This window comes from Phyllostomus hastatus, unplaced genomic scaffold (assembly GCF_019186645.2).
Source record: "Phyllostomus hastatus isolate PE091 unplaced genomic scaffold, TTU_PhHast_1.1 phas_contig_118, whole genome shotgun sequence".
Classification (NCBI taxonomy): Eukaryota; Metazoa; Chordata; class Mammalia; order Chiroptera; family Phyllostomidae; genus Phyllostomus; species Phyllostomus hastatus.
In genome coordinates, this window is record NW_025333543.1 from 3,374,718 (window position 1) to 3,389,235 (window position 14,518).

The window sequence follows — 14,518 nt, forward strand, 5'->3', positions numbered from 1 at the left end:
AACCAACAAATAAACAACACATATTCTCTGATATGTAAAAGGCTTCTCTTTAATGTCATGCAAGAGTGACCACTTTCCTTGAATAACCTATTCCTATGGAAGTCCTTCCAGCACACATTCCTACTCTAAGGAGATAATCTTGTTGAGCCACTCATGAAGATTTTCTGGAATAAAAGACAAACAGCAAAAATTAAACTATTAGAATTATTGGCATAATGCTTGCTTTCAGGAAAACCTTGATTAAATAAATTAACCTGGTTCCTAATTAGACATTCATTCATTCATTCATTCACTCACTCATTCATTTTGTGAATTGTGACTATTTTCCATTCCCAAGCTCTTGGTAGTAAACAGAGAAACATTACAATGGACAGGGTCCCTTGTTTTCCAGGGGCACACATTCCATGGGAGAAATGGGCAAATGAATACATTATGACATTTCATATATCCTGTATTAAAAACAGAAAGAAAAAACAGAAAAATACAATACTAAAAAAGTATTTTTTAAAAAATTTAGGTCCTACCAATTTTCTCACTTCACAAGTGAAATACAGCTAGCTCCAGTTCAGATTACTCACAAATATTTTAGGGTGGGTCATATTATTTTCCTTCATAAGAAATGGGTTTCATTCATCTTTATAGCCCATTTGCTGGGAAAAATCCAGAGGAGCACTCCTTCCCTCATTTCCCCACTGAGCCCCAATCATGAATCCTGTCAGTCTAAGTTCTTTGCAAGGGTTCTCTGCCTAGACATTTGTTTAGAACATCTAAGCAATCTCCCAACCAAAGGAATCCTTTAGCTATTTTGTGTATTGCTTTGCTTCTAGGCTGGACCAGTCCTGAAAAATGCCAGCAGATTAGCAGCTGCGAAGTATGTAAACAGGATTAAAACTAAGGCAGGGCCACCAAGGTAGATTAGATACTGCTTACAATTTCCTCTCCTTTGCTATGGGGCCTGTCCCAGTGGGATGTGTATAGAACACTTACTTCTTTGTTGAAGTCATAAATGGTCACATGACTTGCTTTAGCCAATGCAAGGTAGGTAGAGGTGATATGTGCCTCCAACAGACAGAAAATGTAAGAGGCAGCTTGTGGTTTGGCATTCTCTTTGCCATCATTTGTGACATAGACTTGCCCCAGATAAAGGCTGCTTCATCTCGATGAGTCCCAGAATGAAGATCATAAGAAATGAAGCTTCAGCAGGCTTTTGAGAGACATGTAACACCAGGGAGAAATAAACCTTTCTCGAGAGCCTGTGGCTGTTCAGACAGCATAAACATAAGACATTACTATCTGAAGTAATATAATTGCTCTGTTTCAGCACTGTCAACATTTCCCAGTGTTGTTACCTTTCCTAATTAAAAAAACAAGAAAATTCATTTCAGAATAAGAAATATACCTAAATAGAAGTCCTGTAACTAAGGATATAAAGAAGAGGCACAAAGAGACTGGTAGGAAGGGTGGAGATGCAGATAGGCAGGTCCTACATGCACATGTGGCTATTAAAATTCCAGAGGTATTTCTCAGCTGCAGAGGTGTCCCCTGAGTGAAGAGCCCCATCCCCACATTAGGTCCCCCAGCCCAGGGTTCCAGTACAAGGAAGAGAAATCACCATGACTCTTGGTTGAAAAGATCAGTGAAAGTTGTGGTTGAGTGTGACAAAGTTCTGTTTGTGTCCCATGCATTCCTTTTTTTAATGCTCATCCATGGATACTTTTATTGATTTCAGAGAGAGAGGAAGAAAAACAGAAAGAAATGATGTGAGGGAGAAATATCAATCAGTAGGATAGACTGGCTTTTGTGTGTGCCTGACCAGGATTTGAACTCACAATCTTTTGGTGTACTACATTCCAACCATTTGAGCCACCCAGCCGGGGCCCATAAAGTTTCTCTTAAACAGCCCATGCACACTGGGATTCATTTCCTCTGAGTTATAGCATTGGGGCAGCACCTCGAAAGACACCAGGGACATACAGGGAGCAACTGAATTATTTGGCAAAGAGGTGAGAGCTGGTGAGGCAGCTTTCTACAAGATATAAGTGCTGGCAGAGGTCATTATTCCTTTGCTGAACCCTGCCCCCCCCCCAACGCACACAAAGCAGCCAGGCAGTGCCATATCTGAGTCCATAAACTTGGCTCACACTGTTTTTGCTCCATTATGGTAATATCCTGAGGATCAGCCCCACCCAGTTTTTGGGCCCACTCAAGCTGTTTCCAGTGTCTTTTCCATATGAATGATCTGTCTTGGCTCATACTGTAGACTTTCCTCAAAACTCTCAAATAAGCAGCCATCAAGCCTCTACATACCTCGTGCCTCTTGAGAAGTGGCCCTATGCCCAGCACTAGCAGTAGCCTGTCTCAGTTTATGGATTAGCCTCTGCTGGGAAACTCTAAGCCCAATGCAAGTAGCAGCCATCAGCAGATGTGAGCAGGGCAAAGGCAGTGGATCAGAGCAAAGCAAAAACATTGGCTGAACTTGTCCTGTACCTCCCAGGAGACCTCAAAGCCAGCAAACCTGGTGGAGATCCTCAGACCACAATGAAGCACTACTCAACCAATTCCATGACCAGCACAATCAAGGGGTGGACTCACTAGGTGCCTTAGCCCCGCCAAAGTGAGTTCTACTCTACAGGGTCAGCCCTGAATAGAAGATCCTCCACAGTAGTTGTTGCCAGTCCTCCAAGCCTACTGATGTAGGGGTAAATCCCTCCCATTGACATGTCAACAGCAATCAAGATTCAACTACAGCATGAGGGTACACAGCCCAAAGTGGGGGGAGTGCACATGGAGCACACAACTTGGGTGATCAGAGAAACTGCACCACTGGGCCTTATAGGACCCCTACTATATAAGCCCACTCTACCAAGGCTAGAATATGAAGCAGCTCTACTTAATTTGTAGAAACAAACAGAGGGAGGCAGCCAAAATGAAGAGACAAAGAAACACATCCCAGATGAAAAAAACATAACAGAATTCAGAAAAAGATACCAGACAAAATGGAGCCAAGCCATCTACCAGGTGCATAGTTCAAAACTGGTTATAAGCTCAATGAACTTAGTAGATGAACTCAGTGAGAACTTCAACACAAAGATATGAAGCATAAAGGTGAGGCTAAAAACACAAAAAAGAACCAGTCAGAAATGAAAATAATTAACTAAAATTTACAGGGAATCAGGAAGGGAATAGAGGAAGCAGAAGATCAAATCAGAAATTTGGAAGACAAAGTAACAGAAAACACCCAATCAGAGCAACAAAAAGAAAAAAAGAATCCAAAAAAAAATGAGGATAGTTTAAGAAGGCTCTTGGACAACTTTAAGTGTACCAACATTCACATCATGGGGGTGCCAGAAGGAGAAGAGAGAGAACAAGAAATTGAAAACCAATTAAAAAAATAATGACAAAAAACTCCAGTGCCTGGTAAAAGAAGTAGACATACAAGTCCAGGAAGAATAGAAAATCTCAAAGAACAAGATCTTGAAGAGACCCACACCAAGAGACATTATAATTTAAAAGCCAAAAGACAAAGAGAAAGGAGACAAGAAAAAAGTAGTTAGTTACCTACAAGGGAGTTCCCATAAGGCTATCAGCTGACTTCTTAACAGAAACTTTGTAGGCCAAGAATGGATTGTTATAAAATATTCAAAGTGGTGAAAAGTAAGGATCTACAATCAAGATTACTCTCCCTAGCAAAGCTATCATTTAGAATAGAAGGAGAGATAAAGGGCTTCCCAGACAGAAAAAGCTAAAGGAGTTAACTGCCACCATATCAATACTATAAGAAATGTTAAAAAGTTTTCTTTAGGAAAAAGAATAAGAAAAACAAGATAAAATATTAATAATAAAATGTCAATAACTACATATCTATAAACAATGACTTTAAATGTAAATAGATTAAGTGCTCCAATCAAAAAACATAAGGTGGCTGAATGGATAGCAAAATAAGACCCTTACATAAGCTGTCTATAAGAGACTAACCTCAGGTTGAAAGATACAACAGCGTGAAAGTAAAGGAATGAAAAAAATATTTCATAAAAATGAAAACTGAGAAAAAAACTGGGATAGCAATTCTTATACTATACAAAATAGACTTTAAAACAAAAGCTATAACAAGAAGCAAAGAAGTACCCAGCTATTCCACTTCTGGGTACTTATTTGAAGAAACTGAAAACACTAAATAAAAAAATATATATACACCCATATGTGAATTGCAACATTATATAAAATAGCCAAAATATGGAGCAACCTAAACTTCCATCAATAGATTAATGAATAAGGAAGAAGCTTTACATATATATAATGGAATATAAATCAGCAACAACCTGGATGGACATAGAGAGTATGGTCCTGAGTGAAACAAGCCAGACAAAGACAAATGCCGATGGTTTCACTGATAGAATCTAAAAAACAAAATAAATGAACAAGTAAACAGAAATAGACTCACAGATACAGAAAATGTTTTGGCAGTTGTCTGATGGATAAGTAGTTGGTGGGTGGGCGAAAAAGGTTAAGGGTTTGAGAAGTACATATCGGTAGTTACAGAATTGTCATGGGGATGTAAATTACAGCATAAAGAATATAGTCAACAATATTTTAATAACTATATATGGTATCAGATGGGTACTAGATTTATAGGGTGATTACTTTGTGAGTTATAGAAATGTCTAATCATGGGACTCTATACCTGAAACTAATATAATATTGTATATCAACAGTAATTTAAAAATAAAAAAATATTTAGAAAAAAATGTTTGGTATACAACAATGCTTTGTATATTAATATTTACAATGAATATTACTATTCTGATTTGCTATTTTATTTGCCAAGATATCTATAGTTTCTATAGGTAATACATGTAATTTTGCATCTATCTGAACTCAGTTCTAATCTATTAGAAATTCCTATTGAGTCAACATTCATGATGTATCCAGAATTCAAGTAAATCAAATGCTATTATTTTGCATTCAAAATCTTGCAGCAACTTCCAATTTTTCTTAGAATAAACACTGGGTTCCACAGTAGGCAAAGATACCCTCCAGGGTCTTCATAGGGCCTCACTATCCAGACCCTCCCTTACCTCGTCTCTGCTGTTCTCCTTATGATCACCCCACTCCATGCAAACTCTGCTTTGCTCCTTTTAAACACTCCAGGAAATGCTTTGTTCTTTTTTTCCTTTTTCTGAATATATTTTATTGATGATGCTATTACAGTTGTCCCATTTTCCCCCCTTTATTACCCTCTGCCCTGAACACCCCCTCCCACCCACATTCCCCCACTTTAGTTCATGTCCATGAGTTCTTTATCTTCTAGATTTCCTATACTATTCTTAACCTCCTCCTGTCTATTTTCTACATACCATTTATGCTGCTTATTCTTTGTACCTTTTCCCCCTCTCTCCCCCTCCCACTCCCCTGTTGATAACCTTCCACGTGCTCTCCATTTCTGTGGTTTTGTTCCTGTTCTAGTTGTTTGCTTAGTTTGTTTTTATTTTTGTTTTAGGTGTGGTTGTCATTAACTGTGAGTTTGCTGTAATTTTACTGTTCATATTTTTTATCTTCTTTTTCTTAGATAAATCCCTTTAGCACTTCTTATAACAAGGGCTTGGTGATGATGAACTTTAACTTGACCTTATCTGAGAAGCACTTTGTCTGCCCTTCCATTCTGAATGAAAGCTTTGTTGGATAGAGTAATCTTGGATGTAGGTCCTTGCCTTTCATGACTTGGAATACTTCTTTCCAGCCCCTTCTTGCCTGTAAGATCTCTTTTGAGAAATCAGCTGACAGTCTTATGGAAACTCCTTTGTAGGTAATCGTGTCCTTTACTCTTGCTGCTTCTAAGATTCTCTCCTTATCTTTAATCTTGGCTAATGTAATTATGATGTGCCTTGGTGTGTTCCTCCTTGGGTCCAACTTCTTTGGAACTCTCTGAGCTTCCTGAATTTCCTGGAAGTCTATTTCCTTTGCCAGATTGGGGAAGTTCTCCTTCATTATTTGTTCAAGTTAAGTTTTCAATTTGTTGCTCTTCCTCTTCTCATTCTGGTACCCCTATAATTAGGATGTTGTAACATTTAAAGATGTTCTGGAGGTTCCTAAGCCTCTCCTCATTTTTTTGAATTCTTGTTTCTTCAATCTGTTCTGGTGAATGTTCTTTTCTTCCTTCTGGTCCACACTGTTGATTGAGTCCCAGTTTCCTCCTGACCATTATTGGTTCCCTGTACATTTTCCTTTATTTCATTTAGCATAGCCTTCATTTTTTTTATCTAATTTGAGACCAAATTCAACCAATTCTGTGCATCCTGATTACCAATGTGTTAAACTGTACAATGTGTTAAATTGATAGGTTGGCTATTTTGTTGTCACTTAGTTGTGTTTTTTCTGGAGCTTTGACCTGTTCTTTCATTTGGGCCATTTTTTTTCTCAGCGCATCTGTTACATAGTAAAGGGGTGGAGCCTTGCGTGTTCACTAGGGCAGGGCAACCCACATCACTGTGTTGTGATGCTGTATGTGGGAGAGGGGTCTGAGTCAGAATAATGACACTTGCTGTGCTCCCTATCAGTTTTCAGTCACTTCCCCTGCAACCCACAATTAAATTGAGTCCTTCTGGTGCAGATTTCCCGGTGGGTGGGCCTGTGTACATTTTAACACCCTGTGGGTCTCTCCAACAAACTCTCCTGTGAGGTTGAGAGTTTCTCCTACTGCTGCCTCAATGCCCACCAGTGTTTTCATTCAGAGGTCTGAGGCTTTATTTCTCCATACTGGGACCCTGGGTTGCAAGGTCCCTCTGGCTCCCCAGCTGTTCCTCCTGGAACAGTTCATTATCTGCATGCAAATGTGGGACAGCCTGCTCCACCAGTCGCTGCCTCACCAATCTGCCAGCTGCAGCCTTGCCTGCCCCAGTCCTCCAGCCACAGCTTTGCTGCAAGTCTTCTCCACTCAGCTGCCTGTCTCCACCCTTCCTAGCAGTCTGGATGAGTGTTTCTTCTTTAACTCCGTAGTTGTTGGACTTCCATACACTTCAATTTTCTGTCAGTTCTGGTTGTTTCTTGTTTTTAAATTTTTGTTGTCCTTCTTTTGGTTGTGTGAGGCAGCACAGTGTGTCTACCTAGGTCTCCATTTTAGTCAGAAGTTTCTGCCTTGTTCTTGAGTCTTTGCTTTGGTTGCTCCCTCTGTCTGGAATGTTCTTCTAAGAAACATACTGCATTGCAAAATTCCTCATTGCCTTTTCATCCAAATGTCACCTTATTAATACAGCAAACAGAGCATCCTTATTAAAGTTGTAATTCTCCTCCCGACCCTACCCAGATGCACATGGCACTCATGACTCCCCCACTCTTGTCTGCATTTTTTAAAGTTTTCCACAGAACTTAACACCTGTAACACACTATATGATTTGCTTATAAAGCATGTTTATTATTATCTTCTACTTGCTATAAAAATGTAAGCTTCCTGAGGGTTAGATACCTTGTTTGGTTCACTGATTTCAAGCAATGAGAGTAGTGCTTGATAACTGATAAATAGGTGGCAGATAAATATTGGTAGCTGAGTGAGCCAACACCAAACTGAGCATACTGTTAAAGTTTCCTTTTAATAAACAAAACCTTTATTTAGCAATTAACTATGCCATCATAGAAAATTAACTTCTAGTAAATAAGATAAAAAATAATAGTAAATAAAGCCCAAATGATGAGGCATAAAGACAGAATGAGGGATTTCATATTCAGGCAAGATTCTACATTTGGATAAACGAAGGTCAATTACTTCAAGCTAATGAGGAAATCACACTCTCAGAAGCCCTGAGACTGTAGCAATGTTTAGATCTATACTTTAATATTTAATTTCATATATTTCCTGAAGGAAGCTGATTAATAATTGCAACTAGGGAAATATATACTTTAAAAGACTGACCTCTGCAAGCTGTTGTTTTTTGAAGATTAAAATAGTGTCTTTTTTCTTATAAAGCAAGTCACTGGTGTGACATCTTTCTAACTTCACTGAGCTGAAAATAAATTGAGGCAAAATATGAAAGGTAACTAATTAGCCACATGCTTTGGGAGTTTGTTTTTGGGGGGGGACAACAATAAAGTGGTGTGGTACACATTTAGATAATTTAAGTTGATCCTAATAAAATATTAATTTGAAATTAATATGCTCTTCAAAATTCCCTTTTATTTTAACTAATTCACTTCAACCCTCAATATATTGTCAAATCTCAAAGTCTAGCTAATATATATTTATCAAAGAAGAAGGACCAAGGTCATGAACCCAACATCATGCCATCTGTACTGTGGCAGTCCCTCAACACACTGGTGTGTCCACTCAGTAGCTCCAGTTTGGGAAATGAGCAGCTGCAGGTTACCACAGACAGTACAGTCTTTTAAAGACAATGAATAACTGAAATCTGATGAGGTAGACATGTTTCAGGAGAAACACAATGCATTCTTTAATTCAGTTCTGTCCTTCATCTGCCATAAAATCCTTCTGTGTCTTCATTAGAGACTTCTTCCCTTTTCTATCTTTAAATTCTTAATGGAAACAAGTAATTCCAAACCAAGATTTTTGGAATATAGTCAAATTTCCTATAAACATATTAATATTATTAATAAAACTGAAAATGACAAAGAAAAATTAGAAAAATGGATGCTAATGTAAATTTAAGTATTGTGTAAAGAGAGCTTATGTACACTAGGGAAGGCTAAATTTGTAAATTTTATTAATAAAATGTTATAAAATATTCTTAAACTTAGAATCAGACTTCCACTGGCAGAGAAAATTAACTTTTAGAATAAAAAAGATAATTGGCCATTTCCATGTTTACTGAGTCACTTTAAACAGATTTTAAAAATGTAAGCTAAGGATATCTAATCGGTTTATTTCAATGTAGTAGTTTGGCTTTCATACAAAAGAAATGTGAACTGTCAAGAAATAACCTGAAACCCAAGAAACTTACACTAAAAATAAAAACTCTCTCCCCTATTTTTAACTAGTAATTAGAATTTTCAACACTAATAAGAAAAGTTGTCTCTGGATGTGAAAGAAGAATCTGAAAAGCAAAATATAATTATTAAAAGCTGAGGAATCCTCAGCCTTTACATTCTGGAAGTGTCTTTTCCTGGAGCCATGTGAGACAAAAAAATCCAAAGCTGAAAGGCTTTGGAGCAAATGAACTTTGACATGGCACTATAATCTGAGACCAGTGACAGTGGAAGATGAGTAGTGTGTTCAGACATGTAGACTTGACATTCTTGGCTGACTGAGCTAGTATCAAATAAAACAACTATCCCAGACCTGTTTACACTCTGGCAACAAAGACCCTAGAGGAACTTAAGCTGTTAGAGCAGATATTTGTCAAGATTGATATAGCCCTTCCCTGGCCACCTTGACAGGACAATAATACAGAAAGATTTACCTATTAACATTGTGTCCTTATTGCTACTTCTTCCTTTTGAAAATGTTTATGAAATTAATTGATCACTGCTTTCTGTAACTAATTAAAACTGCAAGCTGAGTCTCCAGTCTTCTGAGAACCATACCCATAACTATTTAGTAATTAGAATGACACTACCAAAATTTTGCAAGAAAACCTCTCCCCCCACTATTAAGTGAGTTTAACCATGGAAACCATGCAAGTTCTCATTGGGAGGAAAGCCTCTTTAAATAATCTGAGTTTTTAAAAATTATGCATGTCCTATGTAAAACTGAACCCTATATTATTTTATTAGCTAATGTCACCCCAATAAATTAACAAAAAGAAAACATTTTATTTCATCCATATCTCCTTTTTTTGTATACTTTTTATGTTACTGTTTATCTTCTAAATTTATTGATTCATGCAAATACTTAGGTTCCTATGTCCTTGAGAAGTAAATTGAAAAAATCTCAACCATATTTAGTCTCCAAATCACATGTACTCACCCCAAAATAAAACAAATAAAATTATGCATGTCCTAACATTTCCCATATAGGCAATTTCTCCTCAACACCTACTTTAGAACAATTATTAAAACTTCAGGATGGTAGTGATAAGATATTGCAATAATGAAAATATCGTAAGAGAAAAAAACATCAGTTTTAAAATTATTTGTCAGCTCTATTCCATAGAAGTAGCTATACAGACCCTCTTTGTCTTTTTTCAGAGGAAACAGAGGAGCAGCCATTATGTTCAGCCTGAGCACAATAGGAAAACCCCTGCTGCCTTGATTCTTTTGGTTCACTTTGCTTGAAGCCACAAGAAATAAACTTGGCAGCATGGTATCAGACACACTTGGGTTTGAATCCTAAATGCTGCTATTTATGATTGACCTTAAAAATACCCCTTTACTTACACAAATCCCAGATTTCTCACCTGCAGCAAATATGTGATAACCACCTTGTAAATTTGCTAAGTCGGTAGGAGATGATGTATTATAAATTCATAGCACTGTGCTTCATATATAACATGCATTCAGTAACTGTTGACCTACACTGTCTTAGAAATTGTAATAATGTCTTGCAGTTATACACCACATTTTGAATTCTTAAAGTGCTTTCAAACATACTATCTCATTAACTTCTCAGAAGAAAAAAAGAAGGAAGGGAGGGAGGGAGAGATGGATGAGGTCAACAACTCTAGTCCCACAATTTAATTTAACAGTTGAGGAAACATGACCAAAATGTTGGTTGCTACCCAAGGTCACAGAGTCATGACAATGATTAGATTTGGGAAGTAATTTGGTCCAATCTGTTCTTTTAACAAATGAATAAACAAAAATTTAAAGAACTTCAAGTTAGAACCAAAGTGGTTTGCATTTTTCTAGGACAGCTGTCTTCTAACTACTTCCCACTGTTTTCATACAAGTAGGGCTCCAGCTGGAGCAAGGGTGGCCCCAGAGAGTGGAGTTACTCCACTGAGAGCTTGGGAAGAAATATTTACCTATTCTGTAGTAGTGCAGAGCTTCTCCCAAAATATCAAACCCTGATTGCTTTCCATACAGACACAAAGACTCTATTACAGGCCCTAAGAGTTGAAAAGTTACTTTATAAATAACCCCCCACACAGACACTTTTATACAAAATAGTAATAAGTTGTTAGGTAAATATGGTACTCAGAACCTCTTACAACCATATCAAAATTATAACAAACTACAAAACGACCATTATAGACCATAATATAGAATGCCTGAAACCTAGCTGAATATGAGTCCTAAAACTAAAGGTATGAGGAAGCCACATCGATACAGGTAGAGGGGACAGAGGCACAGATGGGCTGGTCTCACACTGCTTTGAATTTCCCTTAAAGAGCAAAGGAGACTTACCTTCACATCAGAACCCTCAGCCCAGGGTTAGTGCTAGGAGAAGTCCCCACAATTTCTGGCTGTAAAAACCAGTAGGGATTGTGGCTGAATGAGATAGAAGCTTTTGCAAACCTAGCCATTCATTCCTTTTAAGGGGCCCACACATGGAATTACTCAGACTCACTCATTCTGAGCTCCAGCATTAGGGCAGCAGCTTGAAAGCCATCAGAGACATAAGGGAGGAACTGAATTGCTTGCTATCAGAGTAAGAACTGGTGAGGCAGCTTTCAACAAGATGTAAGTGCTGGCAGAAGTCATTGTTCCCTTGCTGAGCCCTCCCCCCTCACAGAGAAGGCAGCTAATGCCATATCTGAGTATCTATCAACCTGGCTATCATTGTTGACACTGACCTGGTGATTCCCTGAGCCCTGCCCCACCTAACTTGCAGACCAACTCAAGTCCTTCCCAGTAGTTTTTCCACACAAATGTCCTATCTTGTCTCATGCTATGGACTTTTTAAAAATCTCTCAGACAAGCACCATCTGGCCTTCTACTGCTTGCTAATTGGCCTCAGGCCTCGCACTAGAGGAAGCAAGCCCACATTCATAGCTTGGCTTCTCCTGCGCACCTGCAAGCCCAGCACAAGTAGTAGCCTTCTGCATATCACTCTGTAGCTCATACCAAATGGCCCTGGTCAGGGCACAGCTGGTGGTCTCTTGGGAGGGCCCAGAGTCAGTGCACCTGGTGAAAAGCTTCAGACCACACCAGATTACAGCCCAGCCACCTCCATGAATGACAGACCCAAGGGGTGGACTTGGTAGGCACCAAAGCCCCACTAAAGAGAGTTCTACTCTGTATGATTGGCCCCTGCACAGTGGTTCCTTCACTGCAGTCTCAGCTGGTCCCCAAAGCTAATCAGCCTGGGGTGTCAATCCCTTCCAGGGATGCCAACAGCAATCAAGACTCAACTACAATAGGACAGTACACATAGCCCATACAGGGGGTGCACCTGGAGTGCCCAGCTTGGCTGACCAGGGAGGCTGCACCACAGGGCCCTATAGGACACCTACTACATAAGGCCACTCTACCAAGTCTGGGAGACATAGCAGTGCTACCTAATACATAGAGAAAAAAACAGGGAAGTAGCCAAAATTAGGAGACAGGTCCCAAATGAAAGAATAGGAGAAATCTCCAAAAGAAGAAATAAATGAAATGAAAGTAAGGAAACTACCACATATAGAATTCAAAACAATGGTTATAAGGATGCTCAAGAACTTAGTGAGAACTTCAACAACATAAAAAAGGAAATGAAGTGCTCAGTTTGGTAGTACATATGGTAAAATTGGAAGAATACAGAGAAGATTAGTATGACCCCTGCCCAAGGATGACAAGCAAATTTGTGAAGTGTTCCATATTTTTACAATCTCCAAAAAGGATGTACAGATAGCTCATATACATATAAGAAAATGCTCAATGTCACTAATGATCAGAGAGATGCAAATTAAAGCTACAATAAGGTATTACTTCACACCTGTCAAAATGACTACCATCAATAAATGAATGAGTGCTAGTGAGGATGTGGAGAAAAGGGAACCTTCATGCACTGATGGTGGGAATGCAGACTGGTGCAGCCACTGTGGAAAACAGTATGCAGTTTCCTCAAAAAATTAAAAAAGGAACTGCTGTTAGACCCAGCAATCTCACTTCTGGAAATATATCTGAAGAATCCCAAAACAGCAACCAGAAAGAATATATGCACCCCTATGTTCATAGCACCATTGTTTATAATAGCCAAGATATGGAAACAGCCCAAGTGACCATCAGTAGATGAATGGATTAAAAAAGATGTACATTTACACAATGGAGTACTACACAGCTTTAAAAAAGAAGGATCTCAATCCACTGAGCTACGCCAGCCAGGTTAAAAAAAAGAAGGATCTCTTACCCTTTGTGACAATATGGATGGACCTGGAGATTATTATGCTAAGAAATATAAGCTAATCAGATAAAGACAAATACCATATGATCTCACTAATATGTGGAACCTAATGAACAAAATAAACTGACAAACAAGGTAGGACCAGAGGCATGGGATACATGGAATAGAATGACAAATCTCAGAGGGAGAGGGGAGTGGAGGACTGGAAGAGATTAGCCAAAGGACCTATATACATACAAGCATAGCCCATGGACACAGGCAACAATATAGTAAAGGCCAGGGGCACTGTATGAATGGGGGATACTAAGGGGGAAGCAATTGAGGACATTTGCAATAGTGTCAACTATAAAAAAGGACATGAAAACCATAAAAACAATAAAAAAATGAAGGATACACTAAATGAAATGAAGAATATATTAGAGGGAATCAATAGAAGAGTCGTTGAAGCAGAGAATCCAATCAGTGATTTGGATTACAAGGAAGCAGAAAACACCCAGTCAGAAAAGCAAAAATTAAAAAAGAATACAAAAAAAATGAGGCTAGTGTAAAGAGCCTTTGGTTTAGCTCTAAGCATACCAACATTAACATTAACAAACATGGGGATTCCAGAAGGAGAAGAGAGAGAGTAAAATGTTGAAAATCCATTTGAAAATATAATAACAGAAAACTTCCCAAATCTGGTGAGGAAAATAGAATACAAGCTTAGAAAATGAAGAAAGTCCTACACAAGATGAACTCAAAGAGGCTCATACCAAAACACATCACAATTAAAATGCCAAAGGTTAAAAACAGAAAAGAAGCAAAAGAAAAGAAGTTATTTACCTACAAGGGAGCTCCCATAAGACTGTCAGCTGATTTCTTAACAGAAACTTTGAAGGCCAGAATAGACTGGTATGAAATAATTCAAAATTATGAAAAGTGAAAACCTATAACCAAGATTATATCATTTAGAATAAAAGGAAACATGAAAACCTCCCCACACGAGAATAAGCTATATTTCATCACCACTTAACCAGTATTACAAGAAATGTTAAAAGGTCTTCTATAAGAAGAAGAAGAAAAATAAGACGAAATTATAAGTAAAATGCAATAAATACATATTTATGAATAATTACTTTACATGCGAATGATTAAATGTTCCCATCAAAAGATACTTGGTGGCTGAATGGTTAGTAAAATAAGACCTCTATGTATGTGGTCTATAAGAGATTCATTTCAGATAGAAAACACCCACAGACTGAAACTAAAGTGATGGTAAACATATTTCACAAAAATGGAAACAAAACAAAACAAAAAAAGCTGATGTAGCAA

At 38.1% G+C, this 14,518-nt stretch overlaps 1 protein-coding gene and 1 non-coding gene across 2 annotated transcripts in view; one reads left to right on the forward strand and one right to left on the reverse strand.

Annotated features, from left to right (window-relative positions):
- Nucleotides 1-14,518, reverse strand: part of KCND2 (potassium voltage-gated channel subfamily D member 2) — a 519,434-nt gene that overhangs the window by 395,984 nt on the left and 108,932 nt on the right. The gene's annotated exons all lie outside the window — the stretch shown is intronic.
- Nucleotides 12,581-12,687, forward strand: LOC123824797. Its single transcript, XR_006786756.1, has one exon. It is a non-coding gene; the product is annotated as a U6 spliceosomal RNA (small nuclear RNA).